Raw genomic sequence first — 21,745 nt, forward strand, 5'->3', positions numbered from 1 at the left:
AACAGTGTGGAGTTATGTTTAGTGGAGCAATTATTTCATTTTACAATAAATTATGATTTGAGAGAGCATTCAGATTAGCCCCTTTACCAAGGGATATAGGATACTAGAAATTGTTTAGAGTGACCAACCATTTTGGTCTTCCTGGAAATGAGGGATTTCCCCGGATGTGGGCCTTTCCGTGCTAAAGCTCTTACATTCCTTAAAAAAGCAAGATTATGGTCACCCTGACATAGATGGAGATGGGGCTTAGTATTAAGATTATACCACAAATTCCAACCCTCAGGAACATGACTACTCCAAAACTTAAGGAGAATGAGAAATCCGGTTTTAGGAATGTTGGCCAGAAATACCAAGAAGAGAATGTAGAACTAGCAAATGTGGTGAGTGAGAGGGGAGGCTTTATTGAACAGTGTTAAGAGTTCAGTCAAGATGCAACTGGGAGGAGGGAGAAAGATTTATTGGGAATAAGTGTTAGGAGGTCCTGAGTATCAGCAGCCCTTGGTAATGTTCCTCTATGTTCTTACTGATGGGTAGAAACAACAGGTGTTCCCAAAGGGCTGCAGGGTTAAAGTTTTTTATTCAGTTTTATAATGTAAAGGATATGAATCCTGTTTCCATTCCTTAACTTTGTTGTCTTAAATCACCCATACCTGAAAATGTAATTGTTACCTTCTGTAATATGCTGATAAGTAGAGCCTACTTCAAGGGGGAAAAAAATATTCACACATTCCAATTATTATGATATTTAAGGGAACATTTTAACCTATTTTCAAAGGTTTACTTGCTGCAAATATGAGGCTGATTTTAATTCCCCTCATTATTATAGTCTAGTGTTCATATACTAATCCTTAATATATTACCATGAAATTATAAAAAGAATATCATAACAATTTTGTGTTTATTCTAAATATGATAGTTAAGCCGTTGGCATTAATGCAGCTGAAGTTTTATTATTTTTCTTCCCAGGAAGAATGGAAATGAGTTTACTTAATGCAAGATGATGGTTTCATATAACTGTTAGGATTAGGCCATGTTGAAAATAAGAAATCTTAATCGAAAAAATATTGTTAAATTTTTATTCTGATGAAATATATAGACTTCAATAATAAGATTGGAACAGCTGGTCTGATTTAGTCTTTTGTGAAAATTAATTGATAGAATGCTACATTCAGTAATCATCCTCTCCAGACCCCACTCAAATTTGTAATGTGCACGCTCTCTGACTATTCCATCTGGAATCTCATATAGAGACTTTCTGTAATTAAACTTGTTTAGCCTTTTTATTGGAGAATCTTAAAGTATATTATGAATAATTTGCCTACAAATGTCTACTTAGAGAGCCATTCAAATATACAGACAAACCGAAACTTATCACATGCTATCACATCTCAGAAAATAACTTTTCTTTATTCATTGGTAAAATAAAAAAGACCACTTGACTTTAAGTGATTCATAGACTTTGAAATTGGAAATATCTGGGTTTGAATCCTGCCTCCACCCTTAATGATGAGACCTTAGATGGCTCTTTGATTCTTCCTCTGGTAAATAAGGAAGAATCAAAGATATTTACCATGTAGCTGGGCATTTGGCAAAATATTCTAACAAAGTCCAAGACCCTTCCATCAAGTGCATTCTTTCAAATTGAATTGTGTAAAGATGCCTAATAACATTTTTTCAACTGACAAAAATACTGTCTTGCAGTTTCTACCTTGTAGTCTTTCTAAAATACAGAATACCTACAGCTAAGATAGTTTTAGAACAGATGGTGATAAGATGGGGTGGGGTTATTAAATACCTTATATTTCAATGTCAAAACTGAAATTTAGAATGAGACAGGAGACTTCTGGGACTATGGAAGATTACTGACGTACAGGGCTCAGTTTTCTCCCAGAAAAATAGCGAGAGAATAGGCAGAAAACTATCCAGAACAACAGTTCCAGGGTTCAGGAGACCAGGGGAAGACTGAGACTCAAAAGAGAGGGGCAAAGAAAAGGAGACTCAACAGGGAGTATCTGTGAGTAACTTGGGCTGCTGCAGTTGCAACACCCAAGCCAAATCTCAGAGCAGACAGTGTCAGGTTCTCTTCCCCTGCCAGCAGCTATGTACTGAAAGGGCCATAAGAGTCCACTTCCTCAGGAAAGGGGAGAGAGAAGGCTACTGACTACAGCTGATCCAGCTTTTGATGAGTGAATTTGGTCTGCTGTACCCTACTGTTCCCACCATTACCAGCTGGTCATGGCAACATCATTGTCTTTACCTGGGAGCCAGTCCAGAGCTAAAGATAGCCTACCTTCTCAAACACCCTCTTTACTGATTGGCTGCTGCACAGAGGGAAGTGGAAATCTCTTTCCTCCATGGGGAAAGGGAGGGTGTGGCAAAAGGAAGAGAGTGACTTCTAATCAGTAAGTTTGAATTGGAAGGCTTGGCTCTAAATAGCTCACCCTAAGGGGGAAGTCATTTGTTCTGTACCACCTGCCCAGGTGGGGTTCCAGTGAACACATTCTCCCCTAGGGTTTGAGCAGAAAGGTTTGTTAAAGAGCACCATCTTCTGGCAGCCAAGGAAAGTACACCTCAAGGGGGAAATAAATGAAAGAGGCTTTCTGGTGCTTTCACTGTCCCCCTCCCCAAGATCTTTGGAAACTAATATGTATCCCATTAGTGGATCCCTGGCCCTGTTTTGAGAAGTTAAACAGGGACAATCCTAAAGACCTAGAAAAAGTTGAATGAAAACTCAATAGTCATAACACAAAATCACTCAACACTATGTCCCTAGCCGAGAGAGAAACTTGTCATGAGCATAAACTCACCATCATACACAGATGCCTAGACATTACCAAAAAATTATAAGACATACCAAGGAAAAGGAAGATATGGCCCAGAGAAAGGAATAAACCAAAATGTCAGACAAGATGCAAGATTTGTAGCAACTAATCAATGATATTCATACAAATCTCCCAAATCAATTCAAGGAGCTGAAGCAAAATATGGCTAAAAAGATAAAGGACACTAAGAAGACATTGGCTGAGCACAAAGAAGAATTTGAGCACTTAAATAGAAAAATAACAGAGCTGATGGGAATGAAAGACACAATGGATGAGATTAAAAATACTTTAGAGGCCTACAACAACAGATTTAAAATGGCAGAAGAAAGAATCAGTGAATTAGAAGACAGAACAGATGAAACTAAAAACAGAAGAACAGATAGAGAAAAGAATGGAAAAACTACATATCTGATAATGGATTAATATCTATGATATGGAAAGAAATCCTAAAACTCAATGAAAAAAAGCCAAGTGACCCAATTTAAAAAATGTGCAAAGGCTTGAATAGACATTTTTCTAAAGAGTAAATACAAATGTAAAAAACAAACAAACACACACATGAAGATGTTCAGCATCACTAGTTATTAGGAAAATGCAAATCAAAACTACAATGAGATAAAACTACAATATCATTTCACACCTATTGGAATGGCCACTATTTAAAAAAAAAAAACAGAAAAAATATAAATGTTGGAGAGGATGTGGGGAATAGGAATGCTTATTCACTGTTGGTGGGAATGTAGATGACTGGCTGCTCCTAAGGAAGTTAAAAATAGGTTTGGCATGTGACCCAGCAAACCACTACTAGGTGTACACCTCGAAAAACTGAGAGCTGTGACAAGAACAGACATCTGCACACAAATATTCATGGTGACATTATTACTAATTGCCAAAAAAGGGAAACAGCCTAGCTGTCCATCAACAAATGAATGGATAAACAAATTGTGATATATACATACAATGCAATATTATTCAGGTATAAGAAGATATGAAGCCATGAAGCATATAACAATATGGATGAACCTGGAGAACATGACATTATGTTAAGTGAAGCAAGCCAGACACAAAAAGACAAATACATATGATTTAACTATTATAAACTAAATATAATGAGCAAACTCATGGAGTGAAGAGCTAGAATATAGGTCACTGTAAGATAAAATGAGGATAGAAAATGGAAAACTGAGGCCTAATCTGTGCAGAATTGATAAAAAGTTTGTAAATATTTGGAAATGGATAGAAATGTCAAAAGCACATTATAGTGTTTTTAATTAGCAGCACTAGTATTTGCCTATGATAATGGTAGAAAGAGAAAGCCTAAGATTGTGTATTTCAGAAGAAGGAAAGCTAAAAACTCAAACATGAGATTGCATAGCAGAGAAGATCCGCATGTATAAAAATAGTATGGTTCCTAGTGCATGTATAAGAACGACGTTTTCTGAAAGAGAACAACTATACAGTAATGTTACAAGATGTTAGTGATAGGGTGATATCTGGGTAAAAATATAACCAAAGCAAATTAAGAACTGTAGGGTAATATATTAATATTCTTCCATCAATGGTAAAAAAGGAGGTATGCTAAGTGAGAGAAACTGGACAAAAGTACTGCATTTTATTTGACTTCACCTATTAAAAAATGTAAATCCATTCAATCCTATAAAAATGTAATTCCAAATAAATTTATAAAGATGGAAATAAATTAACAGTTATTTCTTGCAGGGGAAGGATAGAGGATTGAGAGGAGACTACTAAGGGGTAGGAGACTTCTTTTGGAGTAACGAAAATGCTCTAACATTGCTTACAGTGATGAACGCATGACTGTGTGATTATACCAAATGCAATTGATTGTATACTTTAGATAGATTATAAGGTTTATAAATATATTTCAGTAAAATTGATTAACAAGTGAGTGAGGTGGGCTGTATGTTTAACTTTAGAAAAATATTCATTGATATATTCTTTTTTTTTCGAAGTCAATGTTTTGTCATCCCCTATAGAATTCTTCTAAATTCTCTCATATGTAAGTTTAAGTTATAAAACCATAACCTTTTAAAACTTTTTATTTTAAAAAGATGTATAGTCCATGTTTATAATGTGATTAATCATGTCTGTGTCATTGTAAAGCTAAAACAAAAGAAAAACAGTTGTCAAGGTTATTTGAGAGCTGAGGCCTTTATAAACTAGCAGAAGGAATCCTAAAGTGAGTTTAATGGATTAAGGAATACAATGGTGCTTTTTAGGCACACGAGGCTGATGCTTCCAGGTTCACTGTGTGTTATAGACGGCTCCAGCCTAGCCACAATGAGTATGGTCGATGTTAACTCAGTTATGAATAATTCTGAAACCTCCATGTAAGCCTTTTTAAGTCCAATAGACAAATTTGAGAATCAGATAAACCTTCTTTCCCCACAAAATTGTGCATTTTTGCACTTCTCAAAGGAAATAGTTCCCATAATTTTAGGCTGTTTGGGTACATCCATTCCATTCACTTCATAACATTCTTAATCACACACGAGAAAGCTCTAATTTACTAGCTCTATTCTTTGTCCTGCTGTCAGATTTGTCTTTCAGAATTAAAAATCTGACCATGCCACTCAGCTGTTAAAACCTTACATTGCCTAGGTCTGCAAATCCCAAGTCCAAACATGTTTCCACTCTTTTTGATGCTCTGACTCCCTACCTCCCTTGCATTATCCCACCTTTCCCTCTGAGACAAAGACTGCTATGTGCTCATCAAGCACATGTTTCTGTACACACAGTTGATGAAAGTGTCCATTCTCCCCTGAAGTGGTGCATGCCCTTTACCCCTTCCATGTGAGTGTTGAGAAGGACTCCAAGTTCTAGGGGATAGCAGAGCCACACAATGGTAAGACACACAGAAAAGTATGCTGACAAGGCAGATTCATTGGGCCTTGACACGAATGACAAATATAGCCCACTGTTCAAGTCACTGGAATTTTCGTTTGTTTTGACTGTAGCTTTCTCCAGTATACTTTCTCTTTCACTGTAAGACCTTGTGGCAGTTTGAAGCTATGTGTACCCCAGAAAATCCTGTTCTTAAAGCTAATTCATTCCTGTGCATATATGTCTATTATGGGTGGGATCTTATGATTCCATTACTTCAGTTAAGGGCATTTGATTAGATTGTATTACCCAGGGTGGGTCTTAATCCTCTTAGTGGAGTCTTATTTAAAAGGAGAAACACAAAGCTGCACAGACAGAAAGAATCCTCCAGAAGTTGAAAACAATGAACCCAGTAGAGAGAAAAGCCATAGACAGAGTAGCCCGAAGCTGAAAGCAATGAGGCCTGAAGGAGAAGACAGAGACTGAGACCAGCAATTTCCATTGTGCCCTGGCATGTGAGAGGAATCCAGGACCACCAGGAGCTCATCCTCAAGAGAAAGAGTTTCCTGATGAGGACTTGGGTAAAATACTTTCACAGCCTCAGAACTGAAGCTTTTGCCCTAATAAATCCCCACTGATTTATTAATTTATTAATAATTTATTAATTAAAAGCCAACCCATTTCTTGTATATTGCTGCCAGCAGCTTTTAGCAAACTAAACCAGACCTATTTATTCTAAACCATTGTAGGTTCCCTGAAGTCTTACAAGGTTACATATCTTTATGTTGTTCCTTTTCCTGGTGTGTCTTTTATACCTTAATTGACTTTTAGTCACTTATTTATCTTATTCTTCATGATGTAGATTAAGCATTTCCTCCTGGATAAAGACATCCCTTATTACTGGCAACTTTACCTTCTTTCTTTTTTACTCAACCGGAACTACAGGTGGCTGTGTTTGTGACTTTTAAACCTGGAGTCTGACAAACATAAGTTTAAATTCTGGCTCTCAAATTTATAGTTGTGTGACTGGAGCAAATTTCTTGTCAACCTTGCTTGATCTGTTTCTTTATCTATTAAATGGGTATGATAGTAGATCTGGCTTAAAACAGAGTCATACTCATAGTTAATTAATTGACTATTTATTTTATTAATTCAGTTATTAATTGCCACTACCACCCAGTATTATATATACCTCTATCTTAGTTTCAACACATTATATTGCAAACTCACAGCTTAGAAGAATTGGTGTTGTCAAGAGCCTTGGTATCTGTTAGGTTGTTGTATCCATCCATTAGCTGTGAGATATTTGAAAGTCACTTGAACTCTCATAGTCTTCATCTGGAAATGAAGAAACAGAAACTCAAAATCCAATATTTATGTAATTGTGTGTGGGGGGGATCTCTTAGTTTCCTATTGCTCTTGTAAAAAATTACCATAAGCAGTGGCTTAAAACAATACAGATTTATTATCTTACAGTTCTGGAGGTCAAAAGTCTGAAATGGATCTATTGGACTAACATAAAGATATGAGCATGGCTGTGTTCCTTTTATAGGCTCTAGGGAAGAACCATCCCCTGACGTTTCCTGCTTCTAGAGCTGCCTACATTCCTTGGTTGATGGCCCCCTTCCATGATCAAAGCCAGCAATCCCATCACAAATCTCCTTACATATGAAAGGGAAAGGAACTTGGTGTGAACATCAGGCCCACTTGAATAATCCAAAATAATCTTCCTGTCTTAGAATCCTTAATTTCAGCACTTTTGCACAGTCAATTTTTGTCCTGAAAGGTAACATAGCCACAGGTTCTTGGGATACAGGCATTGACTTATTTGTGAGAGCTTTATTTTACCTATCCTGAGCTGGGGGCAGGAGTGAAATATTAGCCGCTGTATCCAGCATCATCAAGATGTAATTAATTTTATATTAGTAATTTCTATTAATGAAGGTCAGTGAAAAGTCTCACTTACCTTTGCTTCATCCTGCCTGGCATGATATTGGCACTTAAGCACTCCATGAATACTTGCTGAAAGAATGGATGAATGATTGATTTGGAAGTGTGAGCTTATTTCTTGTCCCTTGCACATATGCCTACCCAGATTAAACTAGAATCCTCAGTTAAGATCCAGTTCAGATTTAGAAATAATTATCAAATAGCAAAAGGTTATTTTGTTATCCAAGGCAGATCATTTGTTTCGAAATTTTATATGAAATTCTAGATTTCTAAATACATAGCATAACATTTCTAAATTACAAATATCACATATTTTAATTTTAATATCTGTCAAATGAGAAGTTAAAACATTCAGACTTATTAAATGTAGATGTTAAATTTCCAAAGATTTATCCATTCAACAATAAACTATAAATCAGGGTCAAAAATAATTCAAAAATTAAAAAGGAAAATTATTTAATATTCACCTGAACAGCTTTGAAAAACTTGAATTAATAAATAACTTGAAAATAGTATTTATCTTGCCTGATCTATGTGGTACAGCTGGAGTAGAATAGGTTTCTGAAGCAATTGTGGAGCCAAAATGTGTCATTATAATGACTAGTTAGTTGGATGCAAGCTTTAAAAAATCTCTTAGTCAATGCCAATATGCTGCATAATGAAAATATTTTTAAAGTAAAAGGCTAAATTTTGCTCTAGTGATGTTTCTAATATTGCCCATGAAAAGAAAGGATTTTATGTATTCTAATTTTCAAGATGAAAAAAAATGAAAAATAAAATGTATATTAAAATTTCCATTGCTAGAAACTCTTTCAAGATGACTAACATGGTCTATGAAGAATTAGTTTCTCACCTTTTTATCTTTTTCACTGAGCACTTACTGAGAATTTACTCTAAACTCTGTAGAGTGGTAGATGGAGAAGAAAAGAAAGAGAAAGAGAGAAAGAGGGGAAGAATAAAGGAAAGAAGGAGAGAGGGAAGAAGGGAGGGAGGGAGGGAGGGAGGGAAGGAAGGAAGGAAGGATGGAAGGAAGGAAGGAAGGAAGGAAATGGTGAAAAAGAAAGACAAAGAACCAGCACCAGCTCTATCCTCAGGTTATTACTGTATGTAATTGGGGAACTAGTAAGTGGCCAGAGACCATTTTCAAGCTCCATGTATTGGCATGGTTGGAGCTGGGGTAGAAAGTGATGTATGTCACAGGTAAAATGTGTATACTGCCATGCACATTATCTATAACTATATATACATCCTCATATAAAGAACAAAATTATGTAAATACATATAAATATAATGAACAACATTAAAAAAAAACAAAAAGCATCTTTTAGTTATCCAGCGTTTTTCTGGGCATGAGAGGTAAACATTCCAATCCTTGCCCTCAATTTTTTATTTCTAATTATTTCCTAATGAAGTAAAATTCACAAACATTTTATCTACAAAATTTACGAGTTTGATAAATACCAATACTCAAGTAACCAGCACTCCAATTGATTTATGGAACCTTTCCATTATACCATTGTTTCCTTTTGCCCACTTTCAGTCAGTTGCCACGTCCTTCTCCACTATACAAACAAAAGAAACCAGTTTTGACTTAAGTCACCACAGATTAGTTTTGCCTGTTCTTAAATTTCATATATAAAATAATATATAATCTTTTGTGTCTGGCTTGTTCACATTAAAATAATGTTTTAGAGATTCATCCAGGTTACTTCCCATATGAATAGTTCTTTCTTTTTTTTTTTTAATGCCAAGTAATATTCCACTGAATGGATAAAGTACATTTTGTTTATCCATTCACCTATAGGCGGACAGTTAAGTCACCCCTTTTCACTGTTATATACTTTCTTCCATAAATATTTTTGTTGACGTATGTTCTCATTTCTTTGGAACAAATGCTGAGGAGTTGGGTCATAGGCTGCATGCATGTTTAACTTTATAAAAGACTGCCAACCACTTTGAGTAAAAGAGCACTAACACTTTTTGAGCACTTCCTATGTGCTAGGCACAAACTTAGTCATTTTACATAAACTATTTCATTCAAACTCTTAACTAGATTTTATTTTTACCGCTGTTTTATAAATGTATAAATTGAAATTTAGATAGGTTAAGATGCAAGCCCAAGATTACCCTGTTAATGATTGCTGTAGGTATTTGAAGCCATGTTGTCTCACATAGGGATTGGAGAATGGGCCGTACAAAAACAAAACAGAACAAAAACAAGCTGTCCTTGTCCCAGAAACGTTTATGAAACTCAAGAGTTTCATTTAGGACTGATTTGTCCTAATTGTGCTAAGTTGTTCTTAGTAAAGAACCTCTGTGGGTCAGAGCAAGGTTTATCTTTATATCTAGAGAAGTTTCCATTTCTTCCACATTACCCTTGACAAGTAGCATGCTGAAGCTAAACGAGTAGATGCCACAGCGTTATTTTATTCCAGAGCCAATATGCAGTTCATCAGTCTCTCTTCTGTTTATTTTTCACAGCCCAGCACACAGAACCACTACCCCACAATTAACCTGTCTGGAGTAGGCTTCTAATTAATATCTACAGAAGTTGAAGGTAACCTTTGAGTATTCTCCATCAGGGGTTGAGTTAAGCATACATTTACATGTAAACGGTCTACTTTTATTCTTCTCCACTTCCTAATGCAATATTCTGTACTGCATGGCTGTGTTCCATACATATTTTGAATCTGAAAATGCTTGTAATGAATGGTAAAAACTAAAGGACATACACACTTTAAAAAAAATAGCTCTTGGATGAGGTTCTGCTTCATATAACATATATAAACTTTGAAGACATCATGTTGAGGGAAATAAATCAGACACAAAAGGACATATATTTTATGCTCTCACTGCTATGAAATTATTAGAATAAATAAACTCATAGAGTCAGAATTTAGAATATAGGTTTCTAGGAGATAGAATGGAGATAGGGAATAGGGAGTGAAGGCTAAAAATGTACAGAGTTACTATTTGGGATGATGGTAAAGTTTTGGTAACGGATGGTGGTGATGGTAGCACACCATTGTAAACATAATTAACAGTGCTATGTTATGTATTTCAATGTGATTAAAAAGGGATTTTTTAGGCTATACACTTTTATACTTTTAAATAGAATTTTTAAAATCCATGGAACTATACAACACAAACAGTGAACCCTGTGTTAAAGCATGGACTATAGTCAATAGTCCAATTATAAAAATGTACTTTCTTCAATTGTAACAAATGTACCACACCAATGCAACGTGTTAATAATAGGGTGGTATATGGGAACCCATAACTTCTATAACAAAATAAAGATAGAGACTTAAGAGACATAAAATGATGATGATGATGGTAATAATAATAATAATAAGATGGTGCATGTATTGGGAAAAAATTACATTTCTACTTCTCCAGTATTCCAAACAATGCCTAGCAAAGTCTTATGCTCATATTATAGAATAATACAATTTTGATTAAATTAATGAAATACCCAAGAAGCCCATCTAGTGTGTCCCCTTGATCACCCATTTACCAACCAATATTTTAATGACTAAATTTCTTTTCTTGTTACTTTGATCCTGGAAATGAGTTGTCCTAAGTGTCTGAAACATGTTTAGTTGGCTTAGTTGCAAAGCATTGCAAATTCACATAATTACTTTCTTACCCAGATCAGTTTCTTGAGAATTTGAATAGGGCGAGATTTCCAGAGATTTGGTATGAAGGTCACCATGCTCCTTCAATCAGTTTTTCCTTTCTTTTTTTCAGCTGACATATTTTTAAACCTCTCTTTATTCCCCCTTGGTGCTTACATTTCTTTCCTCTCCACACCTTTCTCACATTTCCCTCTTCATTGCTTTCTGAGATTACCTTTTGATCTCCAGGAATTGTACAGCAACACAATTTTACACGGCAATTCCCCCCACTTCAAATGTTCTGAACCATTGTCCATACAAATACCCTCACACCCGTCAGACCACACATCCTGTGTTGCACGCAGAGAATAGGTCTATAGCAGCTCAAGCTGACATCTCTTTGGAGGCAGTCGGCTTTCACAGCCAGTCTCTAGGGAGGTTTTGAAAAATGCAGATAACACTGCTGGGGCTTTGGTATTCTGCCTCCGGTTCCTCACACATCTTTCCTGTTTTTCTACAAAATATAATTTCAACACCAAGGACTTCTCTTAAGTTTCTCTTTTGCTTGGCCTCACATCACATCACCATCTAATCTAGTCCAGAGATTTTTCATTAAGTTTCATTACAGGACGTTAGAACTCTGGTTGCATTACTGTGCTCTCCACGGAGACTTCACTGACAAGATTTTCAAGAAATTAAATGATCTGAAGTGCAGCATTGATGACACCCTTTACAATGTCAGTTTTTTAAGCCAAATAAAACTGCAGAAGTCATGTTTGGAAATGTAAGCCTGTTAACAGATCCAAAGACCTATTAAAATAACAATATGATAATTACAATAGTAACAAGAACAAAATATACATATTTGTATTCATTCCTTCAGTAAGTATTTTTATATACTTGTCATACACCAGAACTTGTACAAGACACTGTTATAAATGGAAAGTAAAATAAAATAAAATTTTTGTACATCTTTGATCACTAGATCTACAATGATGAACAGATAGTTGATGATATTTGTTAAAATTCTCTATAAAAATTTATGTATTTTACTTCACAAAGATAGGTAGATGTTTTTGTCTCAGGAATGGTGCATTATTAACATGAGTAGAATTTCAGTAACTGTATCCCCTTCACCAACACCATCTCTCCCCCATGTCTTCTTTCAGACAAGTCTGAGAATATTTTCATATCCAAAGACCATTTATCCAATTCTAAAAGAAATGCTGACTAATGGAAAATTGTAGTAAAGTTTTCCTGAGTGAAAGAGGAGTGATATTACACATCATACATAAAGCAAACTCCCTAAACAATCTACCATTTTATTATCTGTTTTATTACCTTAAACTGCCTATGCTTTGCTCTCTTTGTCTCTCCTGCTTTGTCTATCTCCTCAATCCCTAAACCTCTGCCTCCAAGTCATTCTTTTCCTGCCCCTTTTCTCCTGCCTTATTCAACATTTTTTAGAGATCCACCACTGGGTCATGGGAATTTCCTTCCTGTTTAAGGTAGCATGTTCCTAGCCCCATATGGTCCTTCCCACTCAGCACAACAGAGCACCTTCCTTGTGCTCCAGCATTCTCAGAAGTAAATCAAGAGAATGGATTCCTTTACCTTTTTTTTTCTCTCATAATAATTCCTTTCATCATTTCCATTATATTTAATGAAATTGTATCTGCAAGTCCACAGAATCCTCTGAATAACTTTTGGTGGCAGCATAGTTTTTAAAATCATAGTAAAATGGGATAGTAAATGAGAAATCTCTGTGCCCATTTGTCCAGGTTTAGCTAATAATTTCCTGGTGAGACCATCTCTTTAGGAATATGATAGTAGATAAACAAAAATTTCTAGATTGGAATTATTTAGTGTTTTCAGTCATGAATGCTAATAAAGTACTTTAAAATGCATTCCTGATAAATAAGAAATTGACGTTTTAGATAATAAAATATCACCCCAGGAAGTGAACAGTGATGACAAAAAATACATTTTTGTGAATTTCAATGTTTGAAAATACCTTTTTCCCACTATTTCAAAAGCAAGAGTCCAGATTTTTTTTCTATTTATTCTAAAGTAATCTTCACAATTCCTGAGGTAGTTAAAAAACTTTACTATATTCTGCTGCTAAGATAACTTGTACTAAATTGAACATTGTAATCTAATATAACAAAGTTATTTTTATTTCCCTAAAGACATGCCTTTCTCATTTCTTAAGACATGTTTTGGGATTTAAGAAACTTCGTGTATGGATATAAACAAGATGGTTCCGTTGGACTGTAAAGTGAAAAATAAAAAATTAAAATAAAAAAATAAAAATAAATCCCTGTAAATAACTCTAACCCAAGCTGTGTGGTATTCTTTTTTCACAGCTGGAATACTAGCTTTTATTATAGCTCAACTGGCATTGCAAATTAAAATTCATCTCTGTTTGTTAAACTGCTACTTAAAATGGCTTCCACCAACTGTTACAGTTGAATATTATGTTGTCATTTATGCATTTACTGGGAATGGTTCAATAGCATGAATGTTTAAAAACAAGTACACAGAAAGTACTTTTTTTCCCCTATTGGTTTTCAATAGTTTACTAACTGAATTATGTTTTGAGTTCTTGGTCAAACTTGGCTTAATTTTCACTGGTGATAAGGCAGCTGTTGCCTGAATTAATTAAATGGTCTTTATAGGTACATTATAGCTGTAGCTCCTGATTACAGCCAAACAGCTCTGCTCTGTTATTACTTCACTGTTACATTACCCTGCAGACTTGCCACTTACAGAAACCAAGGGGTTCTTCAAGTGACAATTCAACCCCTACACGCAATAATGAGACATAATTGACATTAAAAAATGGACACTTTCCTTTTTCTTTGTGTGTTTAATATTATTTTTGTTGAGCACAAAAGCTGCAGATTATTTTGAATGAATTACATGTCTGGCATTTGATAGTTCACTAGGCTTCAACCATTTATATTTTATGTATTAATGGAATAAAATAAAGAAATTCACTCTCAGTGCCATACTACGTCTGCAAAGCAAATCAGCATATCATTCCTTTCTTTAATACTGATAATCCTAATAACCTCCTTTAGGAAACATTTACTGGTAAACTAACTTATACCCTCATCTGGTACCTACTCTATATCCTATGAATTGTCCTGTTGTTATTCTTACTTTTTTGTCCATATATCCGCCACAGAGGTAAGATCATGGAAAACATCCAACTTTCCATTATACCCAAAATGTCTAAAATAACTTCCCCTATTCAATAATGGAACTGGTAGTTGAAATATCAAAGCAAAGCAAAATCTTTATGGCTTGTGTATACCACAGAGAAAAACAGTGGGAAAAAAATGCCATTGAATTCCTCTAATACTCCCTGTTCTAACCCAAATCTTGAAGTCATAGTCCAAGTTTTTTTTATCATAATTCCCTCTTAAATTGTCTGCTTTTCCTAAAAGAATAGAATTGTCTAGAAGATAATTTATTTAAAAACAGAGGTAACTTCATGCTCATTTTTTCTTGTATTGTACATTAACATCAAATTAAAAACAATAGCCTATTATTATTCCTAGATTGAGTGAAAGGGTTTAGGTTCAAAGACATAAGGTCACATTTTGCTTCAAAAAATAAAACTGTGGTTACAATTAACCATTAGTTTTGCAGGGTCATCAAAATTACAATTCATCTACTATTTTATAGACCAAAGAAAATCTGCTTTATTATGTAAATTGTTTCTTAAAGGATCATATTCTTCATAAACACTTAACACTGTGAAGGATACATGTCTGATGTCTAACTCATTCTCAAGTGTTTTATCCTAGAATACAATAAAAAAGATGACAATAAAAAAGGAGAAACATTTGTGATGATTTTATAGCCACTGGTAAGAAAAATGTTAAACTTTTTTCCTTTAATATCCCACTAGACAACTTACTTTTATAGGCATTCATCCATTTAGTTATCTTAATCATATCATATATCATGAATTCCAAGTAAAATGTGCATTTCATGTCCTTAGTAAAGTGCCATCTGGCTGACAACTTGCTTGATACTTAGTGCTCAGACACTGAATAATTTTGATGTGTTGTATTTGTCATATTGCTAAAACTTAGGGAAACTGAGGAATATGAGTGTTACAACAAACAGAACTTTATGAACAAATAGCTACTATGAAGAATTTTTCGTGACTTGGGAACCAGGATATTTGATAAATTCTAGAATGGGCCTTGCAATAATTGCCAAAGAGTGCTTATATAAATAAAACTATTACTTAGAAAAGAACAGTTCACATTGATTGTATTTCAGTTTTAAAAGAGTAGCAGGTATTTTTCCTAAGCTTTGGACAAATGAATTTTTCAGCATTAATACTTTTCTACTGGTAGGTAAATACTTTTCCATCCATCATAGCTCATTTAATAAAAACAAAAAAGTGGCAGTTTTACTGCTTACCAACTGGGAAATAGTGCATACAATATGGAAGATTTTTTTTAAAAAAACAAATAAAGCATTTTGAAGAGTTTGCTGCAACTTTGTAACTTCATAATGTCAGATAATCATGTCATATTTGAAGGTTAAAAAGAAAGAACATTCTGTAGTTGGGACAAAGGGAAAATTATTGCTTTATTAAGGAATATAATAAATGTAGTTTGAATTCTAGGTGGAATTTCTATACAATTATCTTTGGGGTATATTAGATAAGCACCTTCAAGTGTCTCCTTTGAAGTATCATCTCTAATCTTGGTATGAATTCCTAACAAGATTTTCACATCATTTTTTTTTTTAACTGAAGGAAACTGTGTGTCTACATGGAGATATCCATGTGTAACACAAAAATATCTTTCTCTAGGAAACTGTCAAATATGATGGTAAGATGGCATGATTCTAGAGTGGACATGCCACAGTTATTAGTTGTGGGGTCAGCGGCAATAAGCTGGATTGGGAGAATAAACAGTTTTACTTTAAAATAAAAGTGTGACACTGCATTCCTGTTTAAGATTCTTCCATGATCCCCACACCTTTTCTGATATTTTGATATTTTTCCCCTGACTGTATCATATACCATCCCACCCATTCACTAACACAAAAAATACTTATTGAGTTGTTTGCTGTGGTAGTACTATCCTTAATGGAGTTTAGAGTGGTGATTTGATTACTAATACAAATCAATGGATCTTTAAAAATTACAGTGAGATTTTGAAGGAAAGTAAGATAGGCCTGATGAAAGTGGAGTGTTGCTCTATCTGAATTAAGATCAGGAATAGGTCAGGTTTGGCTTACGTATGGAAGAGCGGTAAAAATTGGTTTCTACAGCTTATGCTCTATATAAATGATAGCCACTTATGTAGTTAGCATAAGTGAGCAATGGGTTTTTTAATTTTATTTAAATTTAATTAATTTAAACTGTAATTTAAACAGGCATATGTGGACCATGCAATTTTAGAAACACTGAATGCGTATCTTGTCCCTTACTTACGGTGCTCTTCTACTTCTTGGCATTGCACATACCATCCCTTTTCCCCCAAATATAAATTTGTTTGGCTAAAAATATCTAAGAAACTATTGATACAAAGGAAGGGAAGTAAGTCACAAATCCTGGTTTAAGACCATGTGAGACTTTCCATCTTACCATTTAAATAGATATCTTAATTGCAATCTTGAAAGAGAGACAGAGACTGAGAGAGAGAAAGGAAGTAACTGAGGAAGGGAGGGGGACAAAAGAAGCTCTGACTCTTTCAAATTATCTCCTGACAGTTTATAAAACTTTACTTCCCACTCTGGGTAGAGAACTGGGATATAGACAGTTTATCTAATTTATCTCTTCTCTAAACGTTAAAAATTTAACATAGAAATGAAGTCAGAGGGTACAAAGGCAATGGCACTGATAAATGATGAATTTCAAGCATCTCTCCAGTAAAAGCCTTGCTAATACAGAGTTCTTCTAATGCCACCTTGAACAGGGAGGGGGATTTCACTGCAAATGTTTTAGATTACCGTAACTCTTATCTAAATGCACAGTGATTTTAAGAGTCATACTTCTTCACTTTCTGAGGTGTGACTTATTGTCTAAATCAAAGCCAGACTAGTGGCTGCATCATAACAGCAAACAAATATTTCTACAAACTATAAACACGTAAAATGAGAAAACCATTATTATTACTCAGCAATAAGACATCAAAGGATAAAGATAAAAGTTAGCTCAGAGATAATCTTTAATGCACATTAAGTTGGTTGTAACACTAGCATCTGCTCTTTCTGTTTTTCAAATAAGCAAATATCAGAGGCCCAGGGTTGTTTCAAAATGTGTTAAATAAGTGGTATAAGGGGCCAGTAATATTGTTTTGTTCTGAAAGGAGATGGGGATAACAAGGCTAATAAAGTCACAATCCATCCTTGCCTGGGAAGACCCATAATATTAGTTTATATACCTATTTATTAAGTATCAATTATATTAACTATTATAAATTATGTATGTAATAAACTATTAATTGATGTATTAAGGTCGGTGGTGAATACAGAGTGTGCAGGGCTAAGTATAACATTCCCTTTCCTGATGAAACTCAGAATCTGGCATAGAAGAAAGACTCACACATGTGAAGTGTCAAATGACAGCCTTAGACATGGGAACATTTAGAGGTACAGAGGACAGTCTCTTGCAATAAACCATGTAGCAGAGATGCTACTAACAAAGGGCGTACCTGAAAAGGGATAATGTACTGCATAATTATGCAAAGGCAGGGAGGAAATACATGTATTGTTTGATTTAGACCCCAGTGAACTGTTTGTTATGGCTGTAGAAAATGGAGATAGAAGGAGAAAGAGAGGAACTTGGATATCTTGGCAAGAAGTAGATAATGAAAATCCCGCTAAGTGACATTAAGGAGTGCAATGATTATCCTGAAGGCCTTAGGTAGTGGAAGTATGTATTTTTGACAGCATAGCAGCTTTTCTTTTGGGACACTATTTGTCTTCCATTCCAAGGGATGTTGGTTAACACCATCAGTCATGAGCCATGAGAATTTTAAACATTTACATTTGGTGATAATATGGAACCTGTCAGTAGAAGCCAACAGTTAGCTTGCTATACGAGCTTGTTTTAAATATTTGACTACTACCAAGATATTTAGTAACTCCGGGAAATATAATTGTCAGATTTGCAAACAAAAGGTATGCAAATGCAAACAATGAAATACTTCTTGGTAGTGCTTTAGGAGATAGAAATAAAGCACTTCTCGAAATTGCTGGGGATGAAGCAAATAGCTTTGCTTCCAAGGAAGTCACAGTTTCACTGACAAGTTGACATTTAGTGTGATTTTGATGGAGGGCTGATCTATATATATATATTCAAAGTTGAGGGGAAGATATTCCAAAGAAGCATCACACACAAAGGCATCTAAGTCATAACAGAGACTGGCATTTAGAGAACAATTCATTCTGCCAGAACTTTGATTTTGTAAAGAAATGTTGAAGATGAGAAGAGTACCGCTAGGTTGTACAGAACTTTGTATTTCCATCACAACAGCCCATATGTTATTCTATAAGAAGGGGGAGACTACAGAAATGTTTATAAAAAGGAATGACATATATATTAATAGATTCGTGTTTTCCAAAAGTAACTGTTGTCAAATTATGGGAATTGATTGCAGTAAAAAGTAATAGTCAATGGGGATATAATTTTGATACTAAAAATGAAATATAATGAGGAACTGATCTACTAGTTATTTAAACTTTTTTTTCCTTTGTCTCATAAAAATCACTTGGACTAACATTTAGCAATACTAACATTTAGACCTCACACAGAAATTCTAAATAAGTTCAATGCCATAGATTAATTCTCAGTCACTGAAGAACTCCTTGGTTTCTATAAGCAGCAAATATTCAGTGTAATCTAAGAAAGAATTAATAGAGAATAGTTGTTTGGTTATAAACATGAGATTTTTTTTATTTTTAAAAAAGGAAAAAAAATACATAAACTAAGAAAAATTCATATTCCAAAGTCAGCAGAGAAAAGAAAACAAACACAGGCAAGGAAAAGAAGCAAAGAAAGCATTTTAAAAATTATATAACGTAAGATGTAAGGAGTTGTACTGTCCCAAGCAGTTGTCAGATTAAGAGGCCCACGTCCTGTTCCCTCCTCCTCATTGCCTTCATTAGCTATCATGATTTCTTCTGCAGGTTTTATTCGACCTTCAACACCTCCAAACCTCATACTCTCTCAGGTCCATGGTCCCTCTTAGAAGAGCTGCTCTTTCCCAGTAATCTTAAACGGGTTCTGGCCCTGTCCCTTGTTGTTCTGTGTCTCATGTTCATACATTAATAAATCACTAAGGAGCAGGGGGTGAAAGGTGATTAGCTAAAGTTACTCAGGGCTCACAACAGGGGCAGAGGGTAGGGTAAACCCCCATCACTACTTCTACCACCATCGCTACCAACAACAACTGCCAGTCTGCTATGACAAATACCACAATGGGTTGGCTTAATAATACAAATTTATTGGCTCCCAATTTTGGAGGCTAGAAGGCTTGCTTTCTCCCTGGGTCAGTAGCATTGTGGTTAGCTGGCAATCTTTGGATTCCTTGGCTTCCCAGACACATGGCAAAGTCCTCTCTTTCTCCTGGGGGTTCCTTCTGACTTGCTACTACCAGCTCCTCCTTGTGGCTTTCTCTGGAATTTCTCCTGCTTATAAAGGACTCCAGTAATCAGATGAAGGCCCACCCTCATTCAGCTGGGCCACATTCTAACTAATTCAATAGATCCCATTTACAATTGGCTCACACTCACAGGAATGCAGGGTAAGACCAAGAACAAGTGCTTTTTAGGGGTACATAATTCAACCTACTATGGAGATTAAGCAGCTAGATATAACAAAAACATCAACTTCATTGGGTAGTAATATCATGCTCACATCTCATTGTTTAGAGAATATAACTTCCCTGCCTTTTTTAAAATCAGGATATTGCTTTCCAGTCTCCAGTTGCCCTGTTAGGCTCCCATTCTCTATTATTCTTCAAAGATCAGTGGTTTGGCAATATAATTTCCTACTTATTTCAGTACCCTGGGAAGTCATAAATCTTGGCTGGGGTCCTTGAACTCATTTAAGACCTCTATTTTGGTGTCATTATTATGTATACACACATCTGACTGTGAGATGCATTAAATATAACTACTCATTTCCATAATCATTCAAAGTTTTCCATTGTAGTAAAAAAGACTCAGTGATTTTTTTTCAAACTTCTCTTGGTGCTTTGTCCATGGAAGAATGGTGTTTAAAGGGCAGCCTTAGATAATTCACATAGCTAAAGGTCATTAAGTGGAAAAGGAAGAATGATAGAGTTGCTCATAATAGAAGGCAAATGATATTGTTGGGCTATTTTACTTTAAAGAAATTGAATAAGGAATAGGAATAAAGAAGATCTAATTGAAAAAAGTATATGTATACAGTGTGTGTGAATATATATATATACACTGTAAATATTGGCATATTGTAGAGTTATTAAAAAGTAAAAAACATTATAAAGAAGAATATATACATATACATATAGTCGTGGACAAATATTGACTAGCAATGTACTAAAATTGCAATGAAATTATATGGCACATATATTTTCTCTTTATCCTTTCCTTTATTTTCCAAATTTACAATTTTTCTATGCTAAACCCATATTGCCACAATGTCAAAGGAAGTTAAATATCTCTTTGGTTATTTACTCTCCTCCATCCCCCCACCAAAATTTTTTAACATTTTATTGTCTACCTATAGGCTTTACTTTTAAAAAATTCACAAGATTTTGAAGGTATATCTGAAGTCAGGGTTAACCCAGAAAAAAAGTAAAGAGTATACAATAGTATCCTCTGGTTTACAAAGTCCTGTGGTCCAGGAACCTCAACTATATGGGACAGATCTGTGGAGCAAGGGGTAAATTACAAGGCAAAAACATGAAGTATGATGTTATACATAAATAATGCATTTCAAAATTTTATTTGCTTTTGAAAAATTGTCATATGATTTATTTTCCTTGCACTAGCCTTAATAATGTTGTCTTATTTTTAAGTTACCAACCAAAAAATCATCCAAATGTAGCAGACAAACCAATTCTAAACAAGAGGAACAGTCTTTTCATTTAATTCTATAATAAGCCTGATGTTTTGTGTGGTTGACTTTGTCAATGTCAGCTTTTCTTAAACAGAAAGACGGAAAAGCTGGAAATGATTCTCTCTCTCTCTCTTTCCCCCTCCCTCTCCCTCTCTCGCTCTCTTGCCCTCTCACTTGCCCAATTCCTCCTCTTATGCAGTTCAACGCATTCACCACTTTTTTATCTACCAATGTTTCTCAACCTTTTCTTCACATTATCAGTTCCCTAACATATGTTCTATAGATTTTTTCCTAATTTCCCCCCAATGAAATTTTAGTTCCACAAATATACTATTTTCTGTTAATTTACTGTATACATGTGTGTATCTTTGCTTTATAAATAACAAGAGTGAAATGTTTACTCCCCTGAGAGTCAGCTTTCACAATTT

General features: G+C 34.8%; 1 pseudogene; it reads left to right on the forward strand.

Annotated features, from left to right (window-relative positions):
- Positions 1–287: 287 nt before the first annotated feature.
- The window catches only part of LOC111761762 (heme A synthase COX15 pseudogene), a 107,331-nt pseudogene continuing 85,873 nt past the window's right edge, over positions 288–21,745 (forward strand).

The sequence above is a fragment of the Dasypus novemcinctus genome, chromosome 18 (assembly GCF_030445035.2).
Source record: "Dasypus novemcinctus isolate mDasNov1 chromosome 18, mDasNov1.1.hap2, whole genome shotgun sequence".
Taxonomy (NCBI): domain Eukaryota; kingdom Metazoa; phylum Chordata; class Mammalia; order Cingulata; family Dasypodidae; genus Dasypus; species Dasypus novemcinctus.